Genomic DNA, 12,937 nt, shown 5'->3' on the forward strand with positions numbered 1-12,937 from the left:
TTATCCGTTAGAAAGAGCTTGGGGGCAGAGCAGGGATCGTTTTACTGCCTGGACTGGGTGTGTCTGGCGGCCGTCCCACTGCTTGCCTTCAACCTGCTGAGCATACAGTGGAGCAGGAGAAACACAGCCACAGAAACCCTATCGGCTCCACTCCCTGCACCTTGCACTCGCCCCACCTTTGCTCAGAGCTGGCTCTCGCCCTTTGTTGCTGCACAGAGAGAGCAGGTTGCACTCTGAATACTTCCATAGCCTTAAGACATTCTCCCTTCCCTCCTCGATTTGTCCATGTTTGTGTGGGAATCGGGGAAAAGTGCTGCAGTTAACACACCTTTTTTTCAACCTCTTGCTGCGAGCAAAAGGATTAAAAAGCAGACAAAGCCAGGGTGGGCAAGGGAGACTAAAAAAACAGATGAACAAAATGGGATGGGAGAGTTGTATTTCATTGTTGTTACGGGCAGGGGAAGCCTCACATTTGACGTTTGCCATTTCACTTATGTGCTATTCTTGTGAGGCATTATTATTATTATTTATTTATTTATTTATTTATTTATTTATTTATTTATTTTAAAAGATGATTTACTTATCTTGTAGAGTTCATATTAGGGTTACCATTCCAAGCACAATTACCAGGAAATAAGAGGCAATGGCCACACTGAAGCAGAAGGCTGCAGGGTGTGGGAGGGCGTGGGGAATTCTGGAATGTCCCTCTTTGGCCGGCAAGTAGGGGGAGCGTATCTTTCTGAATGCCTCCTCCCACTAGAAACAAGCAAGCCTCTCTACAGGTAGAAAATCAGCAAATCGGGGAGAATTTCTCTCTCTCTCTGCTGCCTCCCTGCTGCTTTATTTTTCTAATCACAAGGAATCCATTGTTTGCTTGTTTTCATGTTGGGGAACATCCAGGGAATGCAAATTCTTATCTCTTCGCTGACATGATAAAACCTTCCACCTTTGGATTTTTATCACCTTGTTCTGTTGCCTGGCTCAGACATGCTGAACAACCCCACTCAGGGGTACACCCTATTGTGTTCAATAAAGGTAAAGGGACCCCTGACCATTAGGTCCAGTCGTGACCGACTCTGGGGTTGCGCACTCATCTCGCATTCTTGGCTGAGGGAGCCAGCGTATAGCTTCCAGGTCATGTGCCAGCATGACAAAGCCGCTTCTGGCAAACCAGAGCAGCACACGGAAACGCCGTTTACCTTCCCGCTGTAGCGGTTCCTATTTATCTACTTGCATTTTGACATGCTTTCTAACTGCTAGGTTGGCAGGAGCTGGAACCAAGCAACGGAAGCTCACCCCGTCACAGGGATTCGAACTGCCAACCTTCTGATCAGCAAGCCCTAGGCTCAGTGGTTTAACCCACAGCGCCACCTGGGTCCCATTGTGTTCAATAGGGCTCAGCAAATCACCTTAGAATTTCAGACTTAGTGCCATTGAACTTATTGGGCTCTGCTTCTAAGCAGGGCCGATCCAAGACATTTTGCTGCCTGAGGAAGAGCAGCCAACTGCACCCTGAGCCAAGACAAGGTGCTAACAGTACCTTCTCTAGCTGGGAATATTAGAAAGCAGCCAAGTAAAAATTAAGTGATGATTTGCATACATGGGTGCGGCGATAGGTGCAATCTGAGCACATGTGGCATAACAGCCAGGGTCGGTTTTCTTTAGCTCATCATTTATTTTAATAATAATAATAATAATAATAAATTTTATTTATACCCCGCCCTCCCCAGTCAAAACCGGGCTCAGGGCGGCTCACACCAATAAAATTACAATAAAACATAAAAAGCAATTGATTAGAATACAGATTAAAATACAGTATTGAAATTTAAAATGCAGGCTGATTTTAAGTAGTCCATAAATCCAAGCCATGAGGGAGGAAAACACAGGGGTCAGACTAAGTCCAACCCAAAGGCCAGGCGGAACAGCTCTGTCTTGCAGGCCCTGCGGAAAGATGACAAATCCCGCAGGGCCCTGGTCTCCTGTGAAAGAGCGTTCCACCAAGTTGGGGCCAGTACTGAAAAGGCCCTGGCCCTAGTAGAGGCCAATCTAGCCACCTTATGGCTCGGGATCTCCAGAATATTGTTGTTTGTGGACCTTAAGGTCCTCCGCGGGGCATACCAGGAGAGGCGGTCCCGTAGGTACGAGGGTCCCAAGCCGCATAGGGCTTTAAAGGTCAAAACCAGCACCTTAAACCTGATCCTGTACTCCACCGGGAGCCAGTGCAGCTGGTAAAGCACTGGATGAATGTGATCCTGTGGCCAGGACCCCATAAGGAGCCTCGCCGCGGCATTCTGCACCCGCTGGAGTTTCTGGGTCAGCTTCAAGGGCAGCCCCGCGTAGAGCGAGTTACAATAATCAAGCCTGGAGGTGACCGTCGCATGGATCACTGTGGCCAGATCAGGGCGAGAGAGGTAAGGGACCAACTGCTTGATACGGCGGAGATGGAAAAATGCCACCTTTGCTGTGGCTGCAACCTGCGCCTCCATGGAAAGGGAGGCGTCGAAGGTTACACCCAAACTCTTGACAGAAGGTGCAGGCACTAATTGAGCCCCTGCAAGAGATCTACCACCTTCACAGTTTGGATGTTGTTACTGCTATATCCCATGGGCAGGTGTCACTATGTCTTTATTTCATTTTGCTCGCTGCAGGCTAGGCTGAGAGATTTTCACTTTTCCACAGCCACCAAGTCAGACTGGAACTTAGATCCCCAAATGTAAACACCCGGTCTACTACAGTACACTGGATGCGAGAGCCAACATGAACAATGAAGCTCTTTGTATCTGATCTACGCTGAGACAGAAGGAACAGGCAAACTGCTCTAGCGCAGCTAGCTGGGGGCCTTGCATCCTTTCATGTCTGGGCTTTCAATTTGCAGGAGGCTTTCTGAGGCTTACATCCCAGAAATGTGTCCCAGATCTCCCATTTGCAACATGTAAATAAGTGCACCAACCTCCAATCTGTATTTTAAGCACTGTGCCAGGAAGAGCAAAGGAATTACTGGCCACATTCTGTTCTCATTTAAACCTAATGTTTGCAAATGATCACTCTAATAATACAGTAATCACCACCATGTGCTCAAACTTCTCACCTTGTGTTATTAGGGCAGATTCATGCCATACCTTTGAAGGACATCCAATACACATGTAAAGCATGTGGCTTTCCCCAAAGATTCCAATCTTTAGTGTTTAATCAGAAAAAAAACAGCAAGTGGGTTTTCTGTGGATTGTCGTTTGTTCCGATGTAGCACTAAAGAACAGATTTTTGGGGGGAGAAAGCAGTGGAGCAAAGGCAGAACTGCTTGGACCCACAGCTAGAAAGCACAGGTCAAGTGGGAAAGCGCTTGGACTCATGATTTCTAGGCACAAGATAAGCGAAAGTATGGATGAGTCTTCAGACTGCAAAAATGGGACAAAGGGGGAATTGTGATGCACTTAGGGTTACCAGCATCTTTTGATACAAGTCTTTGTTTCTGTGCTTTTAAGCAAAGGAGTTGTGGGACCATGTTTAACCCTGCCCCTCATTTTGAAGAGCTCCTTTCCCACCCCCTTGTGTGCCAAGGGGCATCATTCATTATATGCTACACTAGAAGTTATATGAAATTCCAAGGGCAAACTGTTTAAAGAAAATCCTAGAGCTGACTGATTTGACGAAGAAAGCTCAGTTGTTTGGAGCGTGGTGCTGATAGTGCCAAGGTTGCATGTTTGATCCCCATAAAGGACAGCTGCATATTCCTGCATTGCACGAGGTTGGACTACATGAGCCTCAGTGCCCCTTCCAACTCTAGGATTCTATGGTTTGATTTCATTTATTATATTTTCATGCCGGCTAACAGATTGAGATTGAATCCTGACAAGACAGAGGTACTGTTTGTGGGGGACAGGAGGACCAGGTGTGCAGCCTGGGAGTCATTTTGGACTCACAGCTGTCCATGGAGGCACAGGTCAATTCTGTGTCCAGGGCAGCTGTTTATCAGCTCCATCTGGTACGCAGGTTGAGTCCCTACCTGCCCGCGGACTGTCTCGCCAGAGTGGTGCATGCTCTAGTTATCTCTCGCTTGGACTACTGCAATGCGCTCTACGTGGGGCTACCTTTGAAGGTGACCCAGAAACTACAACTAACCCAGAATGCGGCAGCTAGACTGGTGACTGGGAGTGGCCGCCGAGACCACATAACACCGGTCCTGAAAGACCTACATTGGCTCCCAGTACGTTTCCGAGCACAATTCAAAGTGTTGGTGTTGACCTTTAAAGCCCTAAATGGCCTCGGTCCAGTATACCTGAAGGAGCGTCTCCACCCCCATCGTTCTGCCCGGACACTGAGGTCCAGCGCCAAGGGTCTTCTGGCGGTTCCCTCGCTATGAGAATCTAAGTTACAGGGAACCAGGCAGAGGGCCTTCTCAGTAGTGGCATCCACCCTGTGAAATGCCCTCCCACCAGAGGTCAAAGAGAACAACAATTACCAGACCTTTAGAAGGCATCTCAAGGCAGCCCTGTTTAGGGAAGCTTTTGATTTCTGTATTTTAATGTTTTGTTGGAAGCCGCCCAGAGTGGCTGGGGGAACCCAGCCAGATGGGCGGGGTATTGTTGTTGTTGTTGTTGTTGTTTAGTCGTTTAGTCGTGTCTGACTCTTCGTGACCCCACGGACCATAGCACGCCAGGCACTCCTGTCTTGCACTGCCTCCCGCAGTTTGGTCAAACTCATGTTCGTAGCTTCGAGAACACTGTCCAACCATCTCGTCCTCTGTTGTCCCCTTCTCCTAGTGCCCTCCATCTCTCCCAACATCAGGGTCTTTTCCAAGGATTCTTCTCTTCTCATGAGGTGGCCAGCGGGGTATAAATAATAATAATAATAATAATAATAATAATAATAATAATAATAATAATAATGCCCCTTGTCATTCAAGTGAATCCTAAAGCAGCTTACAAACAATAAATAATGGCAACACGATAGAATGTAACGGAACATCACAAACATCACAAATACAGCATAAATCATATAGAATAATTAACAAATCATCAGTGAAACAATGGCAGTCTATGAAACACTGCTAACAAAGCAACAACTAAGAAATAAGTTAAACATCACAACTAAGTTTGTGGTAAATCTTATGCAAGAAATAATAAAAAATAATGACAGCTGCCCAGCTCAAGAAGCCTATAAGTGTAGCCTTGTGACCTGAAATATATACCATGTGTTAATACAGGCAGGTGTCACCCCCCCCCCCTCAGCGAAGACACCTGGGGCGGTCCACCCCCACCGCACCCCCCTTCCTCCGCCTCTGCCTCCAGATGATCTTGATATACTTGACCACTGCATAGGCGGAGATGAGATTATACCTGGTCCTTATTGTGCATCCATTCTGATTTGTTTCTGGGGAGGTTATATGACAATGAGTATTTGTCTGCATTCATCCCAAATGCTTTTGCGCAGAAATTCACAAGCCTTCCTGTTTGTAATTGGTTTATTCCATACTTTTCAATGCATTTTCCTGTCACTTTCCAAACCGCAAAAAAATAGCTGCTCTTTTCAATTGAGCCCTTTAATCTATTTTAACTGTGCAAACCTAGATTTCAACGTATGTGCTTGAATCCCACCCACAAAATAGTAACCACCAGGAGACAGGTTGAGCTGATGTGGGCCTGCTTTAGGTGGAATGTGGTAGCAATCCATTCCTCTCATAAATCAAGCCGGTCTCACTTGGGTAGATTAAAAAAATCAGACAGGAATTTGCCCTGGGAATTCTCAGGCTAATACCATTATCAGAAGCAATGTTTCTCTCTGTTGTTTAGAAGCCATGGTAACTCTTCTGTGTGGTAGAGCACCCCACAGACGTGACCTTGCAGGCCTCTTCCTCCTGCAAGACAAAGAGTAATGCTTACTTAGATAAGATATCAAAGCTACAGGAACAGCTTTTTGAACGTCTTTTGCAAAGGTGTGCTTTGTGTGGTATCTTCATATATAACCGAGCAGCAGCACAGTCTCCTAGGGGCCAAGTCCTTTTGCTCCCTCCTCTATATTTTTGGGAGAGGGGCCAGTAGCCCCCAATGTTCTAAAAGCACAGAGCTTTTAGTGTGGAGCCAAGCTCGGCATGCTTCCAGTGGCTGCCGGCCATTGAGCCATGTGGCCGTCACGTTTAGCCCCACTCCGAGCTCCTCCTGGTGTCCTGATATCATGTGCATGGCGTTGGGACGTTGCAACATCACACGTACAAAGTCATCTCCCCCAATCAGCCTGGTGCCTCTGTAGTCCTGGTTCCTTCCTAGGGACGCAGGTGGTTCTATGGTCTAAATCACTGAGCCTCTTGGGCTTGTCAATCGGAAGGTCGGCGGTTCGAATCCCCATGACGGGGTGAGCCCCCGTTGCTCTGCCCCAGCTCCTGCCAACCTAGCAGTTTGAAAGCACACCAGTGCAAGTAGATAAATAGGTACCGTTGTGGTGGGAAGGTAAATGGTGTTTCCGTGCGCTCTGGTTTCCGTCACAGTGTTCCATTGTGCCAGAAGCAGTTTAGTCATGACCCAGAAAGCTGTCTGTGGACAAACGCTGGCTCTCTTCGCCTGAAAGTGAGATGAGCACCGTAAACCCATAGTCGCCTTTGACTGGACTTAACTGTCCAGGAGTCCTTTACCTTTACCTTTACCTTTACCTGGTTCCTTCCATGCACATAAGGGTTTGGGAGGAGAGGATGGAAGAAAACAGGAACTCTCTCTGAGACAATACAACCTTGGCTGAAGCAAACACCAAGGCATGCAAGCTGAAGTCTGGGCCCTGCAGATCTCTGCATTAACACAGCCCAGTGCAAGACAGCCCAATTTTTGTTATGCTCCACTGCAAAACGGGAGTTTTATCTGGGGGCAAAATCTGGTTAGACAGTAGGTGTAGCCCTTTGGAATGCACTAAATCCCTAAGCTTCTTTGCACACCTGCTTTGTTGTATTGTGTTTTCCCTAAGAAAGGTAGTGTAAGGTATTGAGAACAAAGAAAGGAAGGTGCCTGAGCAAAAACTGTTGGTAGTAAATCAATGTCCAACAGTGAAACAGCCAAGCGTCATCTGCAACAGTGCTTAAAGTTTACAACATTGTAAAAACAAAGCGTATTGCATGGCCCTTGGTTTACGACAGAAAGTCACTGAATATTTTCTGTTGGCCATACCTGCGCAAACACTCCTGAGATACTCCTGTGATTAACCAGTATCAAGGCCTTTAGCTAGAGAAATTCCCCTGTCTCAGAACCACACCTCTTATGGGGAACTCTGAAAGCTTATCAGATGTGGACCAGGGTTCCTCAATGAGAAGCCCAGTAATGGCAGATCTCTAGATAGATAAATTTTCCATACTGTGATGTAACCCTCTGAAATACAGATGCTCCAAATGTCCCTATTTTCCAGGGACATTTCTGATTTAGAGAAGCCTTCCTGGTTTCTGATTTGATCCCTGAATGCCCCACTTTTCCTTAGGCTTAGGATGCCCCTATTTTCAGTGGAGAAATGTTGGAGGGTATGGAGTTATCTGGCCCCCGAGTCATCAGAAGGCGAGCCTGTATAGGAATGTTTTTTTAAAAAATAAGTTTAATGTTTTAGTATGTTTTTATATGTGCTGGAAGCTGCCCAGAGTGGCTGGGACAACCCAGTCTGATGTAGGGTATAAATAGTAAAAATATCATTATGGATTGGGATGTCCCTATTTTCACTGGAGAAATGCTGGGCGGTATGGAAATGGGGAAAAGGTGTGCCTGAGACCTTGCTTTCACTTCACATGGATCGCTTGTGAAGCCCCACATGCCTAGTCCGTGCCAGGCACACACTGTGTACCCTAAAATATGTCCCAGAATCCTCTGTAACACTGACAGGTTCAACAGCAGACACCGAAAGGTTATGGGCAGACCAGTTGGTGTAGAAAATGTTCCCCGAAGGCGCCAAACGTTGTAAATGACTGTTCTATGCAATTTTCATTTATGACTCAGGCAACACTACCCGGGATTCGTACCAAATAGGCACAGTCTCTTTCAAAACCATTTATTTCCTTTGTCACACCCACAACATACATTTAAAGCACTCTTATAGAACATAAACAGTCATGGCTAACACTAAAGAATTCTGGGAACTGTAGTTTGTTATGCATGCTGAGGTGTATTAGAAGACACCCCCCCCCAAAAAAACTGCAGTCCCCAGCATTCTTCACAGACTACTTCCCAGGATTCTTTGAGGCAAATGTATGGTGTAGGCGTGACACACCTCCGTCTCTTTCATCTTTAGCACTAGGGCAAGACTAGAGAGTAAAGATTCAGTGCCCATGCAACCTGGAGCATCCATCTTAGGCCAGCTTCTCCCCTAACTGCCCCCAAAATACCCCACCACCACCACCACAGCACAACAGGAGTCGCACGTGAGGAACTGAGTGCTCTGGCTGCCCAACATTTTAGGTTTTAAAATTATCTTACCCCAAAGTGAGAGTGACAGTGAACTAAGCCAATATGACTCTAGTTTGGAGATCACAGAACCAATGAAAGAAGTTAGGGTGTGGTCTGAGGGGAAATGGCCTTTCCCTTGTTACAGTCGTACCTCGGTTTACGACCACCTCGGGTTGCGAACAATTCGGGTTACGAACTGCGCAAACCCGGAAGTATTTTCGCCGCGCGCGCAGAAGCAGCACATGCACAAAGCGCAAAAATAACGCTTTGCGCATGCGCAAAATGGCGGTTCGGGTCGCGTTCGGGTTACGAACTGTGACCCGGAACAGATCGTGTTCGTAACCCGAGGTATTACTGTATTTGAATTGCCTTATTGACCCTGCAAGTTCCAAGCTGGTGTCTGTAGAACCTCGGAAGTTGAATGCCTTGAAACTGGTATATTTTGGCTCCCAAACGATCAAAAACTTCCTCACTGCGAGAAGTGAGGTTACAGGGAACCAGGCAGAGGGCCTTCTCCAGGCAAAATTCAGTGGAAACTCGAACATTTACAATCCCTGCCAAACATCTATTCAAACTTGTGTACATAAAGTGATAAACGATATGTTGGATGTGGTTAAGAAATACATGCCCGGAAATGCTAGAGCATGCTGCTCCTCTGTTTCCAAGCTTCCCTCCACATCTATAACAACAAATGTTTTCCTTTTGAAATGAAAGCCAAGACTTTAACATGAACTTAAAAGCCAAAGATGACTAGCAGATATGTGACCCCAGAGTGCTGTGGAAAACGGATGGGGAAAATACAATACGTTAGATAAGTTATCTTGGATAGCAGCCAGTCTTAGGGTTTGGGAATCCTTTCTAACATGATTTGCTTTAAAAAGGAATAAAAGAAAAAAGATAGTAGATTTAAAAAAAAAACGAACTGGAAATAAATGGGAATGGGAAAGGAATGAAGATGAAGTAATAAATAATTTATTTAGGCTGTAATTTTGCATTCTGAATAAGCAGAGTCTTTTCAGGTCTCCCATGGACCTGGAGGTGACAACCATTTTGGGGTGCATTTTGAGTCTCCCATTTTGGAGACACTGTTTCCTAGCCATTGCAGGTTCTTGTTCGATATGCATACCAAATTCCAGGTATCTAGGTGACGTGCAAATACCCTAACATTGTCTATTTATGGCCCCGGTGAGCCTACCTCCTTGGCTGTGTTCAGTGGCAAACTTTGTCCTTTCAGTTTTGTGATGCCTGTAGGTGGAGTTGCAGTGTCTCGATGCTATGGCAGGGGAACCTGAAGATCACACCTGAGCACTGCTGCTATGGAGTACTGACTGCAGAGACTAAGTATAAGATGTTGCAAGACTGTTCTAGACTGCATTATAACCGGCTTCACAGTGATGGTACTATATATACTGTTGAGTGGGTGCTGTGCTGCAGTTAGGGATGCCAACCTTTTGGGCACATACCTGCCAAGTCTCTCGTGAAGAAATTTGGGATCAGCAGCCGCACGACACCGGACGTTGCGTAGACGCAACGTCCGGTGTCGCTTTGCCCATCTAGGGGCACCAGAAAATGGCCGGTGCTGGCACCGGGAGTCGTGTCTACGCATGTCCGGAAGTACGTAGGCGCAACTTTCGGCAGCGCTTTGCCCATCTATGGGCACCTAAAATGGCCGGCACCGGAAGTCACGTCTACGCATGTCTAGAAGTGCGTAGGCACACTTCCGGTACCGGCGCCGGCCATTGCCCATAGATGGGCAAAGTGGCACCAAAAAAAATGGCAGCCGACAGGAGCCAAAATAAGGGAGATTAACGGGAGAGGAGCTCAAACGGGAGACCAGCGGGAAAGGGTAAGAAAAAACGGGGGTTTCCAGGGAAAAACGGGGTACTTGGCAGCTATGTTTGGGCACTATGTCTCTGAATGCTCCTCTTACCCCTTTTCAGGGTCAATCCCCCCCCCCATTCTCAATAGGCAAAGTGCACATATGTCCGTGCATGCATACACACAGAGAGAGAGAGCACCATTATTTGCCTTTCCAAAGGGCCTGGGTGTCAGGAACGTCGCTTCCCAAAGTGACAGCAAAGACTCTGGAGAAGAAGGGAAGCAGGCTGAGGGGAGTAGAGGGTTGATTCCTTCCCACATTGAGAGTGATGCCAGCCTCTTCCATTAGGGAATGCAGACTATAAATCCTCAAAACAGCACAGAACAGGCAGAGCCTGCTTCAGGGGAAGGAAATAAGAAGCAAGAACTCGGGAAATTAGTAAATCATAAAGGTTTATTTTGTAATTGTGATGGATCAACTGTACAAATGTATAATTATTTAATAAAGAGATGCTGAAGTAAAAAAAAAAGAGGAGGAGGAGGAGGAGGAGGAGGAGGAGGAGGAGGAGGAGGAGGAGGAGGAGGGGAATCTTGCCCCTGAGTCTCTTCGTAGTAGGCAGAAGAGTAGAGTATAGCCACAATGCCAGCCTAGAAGGAAGTGGGGCAACTGGTGTGGAGTATATCCTGCTGGCGGCGGCAATGTCAGCCAGTGGGTCCAAACTGCCTCATCAGGGAAGGAATCTGGCATTCACTGGTATACTGCTTATAAATAAAGAGATTGCATTAAATATAATGGATAGTTGCTGATGATAGCCCTGTCTTCTGCAACTTTCTCAAACACTTTTCTAACCACTTGAGATCATGGTCATTATCTCCATATCCGTTGCAGAAGTCTATTAGCTAATTACATGTCATGGGGAAAATCTGGTCTGGTGTCTATCCAGAGCAATTTGTGAGATTATCCAGGTGGAGCCTTCAGGATTCTTCACAGGAATGACATTTCTCCCTGGACAAGGTGGGTGTGATAGTCCTCCACACAAGGTGAACTATAGTTGAGAAGGAAACACTGTGTGTGTGGTTAATATTAAAATAGCAAGGGCAGTAATTAGAGATAATTGATTCTAATATATGGATGTACAGGCCTCCGGGACTCTAGATGTCTCAACTAAGTTGAAAACCATCATTACCTGTGCAGCAAATTCTGAAAACAGAAGCTAATGACACCCACAGAGGAAACTCCCCTCCCAGAAGGATATCCAGAGATGGGCAACAAAATGGAGTCTTCCTTGCTTGAAAGGGAACCGCAGATGGTTAGACAATAATATATGTGGTATAGCGTTGTCATTCTACTTTGACCATCTCTGAAGATGTTTCTCTGCCTCACAAGCAGAAAAAGATGACTAATCTCAAATAATATTTATTAGTTTTCAGACATTTTTAACACAAAAAGAAAAACAAAAAAGCAAAAATAAAACATAATCAAAAAAGAAAATAGAAAGAAGAAAAAAGCAAAAACATATCAATTCATTACATTAACTTGACATTGTGGACTTCCTCAATTCCCCCCACACTGGGTCCATTTATTAAATCTAAATTAAGCAATTTTCTTTTGTCATCTTAAATCATTCTGACACAATTTTTCCATTATTTCCCAACCAATTCTAATCTACTCAAAAAAAACAAAAAAATCTCGACTACCCTCAAACTATAATTCATTAATTAATCCAAATCTAACTTTATTTTCCATCCATCTCTTATTCTTCCTTTAGCCTCACATTTTCTACCCCGGAATTTTTCCATACATTAAAATATCATTTCTTCTATCATACCTTTAACCACATTTGTCTAATTCTACCCCCCTTTCCCCTGGACTCCGAATCTCCCAGATGTATCAACCAGCTCCATAAAACGTTCCAGTTTCGGACCATCTTAATCAGTCAGAAAATAACCCATTGTTACTCCTCACCCTATTCCCACTCTTTCGCCACCTGTCCACTACTCTCCTTTCTTTGTCCCCTGCTGACCCCCCAATTTTCTAACTGTAGCACAGTACCATCTAGCTATGTTTCCACTTTCCAGCCCTATCACAATTTTTCCCCCCAGTTAAGCTCAGGCCCCAGCATGGATCCTGCCCTCCCTCTCTCACTGGGAGGACGTTATTCCATGCTGGTTATTCTTTGAGGACTCCTTAAATCAAACACAAGTCTTGTTCCCCCTCTCCCACTGGGGGAACAGTATTCTGTACATCTTCCTCCTCTTTTTTACGTTCAGTTATATTGTCTAGGACTGATAGGTCTTCCTCCTCTTTTGCAAAGTCATTTACAATGCCCCCGGATGATGCTTGTTCATCTTGCTTCGATTGTCTTATTTTACGAATCTCTCTATTGTTCTGCCGCAGTTCATCTCTCACGTCCAAAATCAGTTCCAGGAGTTTTTGATAATCCACAGAGTCTATAGAGCCAGATGATGTTGTGTCTACTGACATCCTGTTTATCTCACATTCCATGGGAGCTGCAGAGATAGCAATTTCAGGAAGTGGTGCAGTTCATATTTCCAAACCTCAAAAACAAAGTTTACGTCTGATCTGGTTCTCGACTCTCATTTTTAATTCTTGTTCATAATTTTAAAAATCTTGTGTCTATTTCTGAAAAGAGCATTATCAAACTTCTTATACAGAGCCTTATATTTGCTCTCTCTTCAAAGTTAACAGTTCT

General features: G+C 45.5%; 1 long non-coding RNA gene across 1 annotated transcript; it reads right to left on the reverse strand.

Moving 5' to 3' along the window:
* Positions 1-5,447: 5,447 nt before the first annotated feature.
* LOC148686710 (uncharacterized) lies at positions 5,448-6,780 on the reverse strand. The gene is made up of 3 exons (XR_015947928.1): positions 6,644-6,780; positions 6,429-6,554; positions 5,448-5,854 (listed from the first exon to the last, which is right to left on the reverse strand). It is a non-coding gene; the product is annotated as an uncharacterized LOC148686710 (long non-coding RNA).
* Between the last annotated feature and the right edge of the window lie 6,157 nt (positions 6,781-12,937).

Source organism: Zootoca vivipara, chromosome 2, assembly GCF_965207765.1.
Source record: "Zootoca vivipara chromosome 2, rZooViv2.hap1.1, whole genome shotgun sequence".
Taxonomy (NCBI): Eukaryota; Metazoa; Chordata; class Lepidosauria; order Squamata; family Lacertidae; genus Zootoca; species Zootoca vivipara.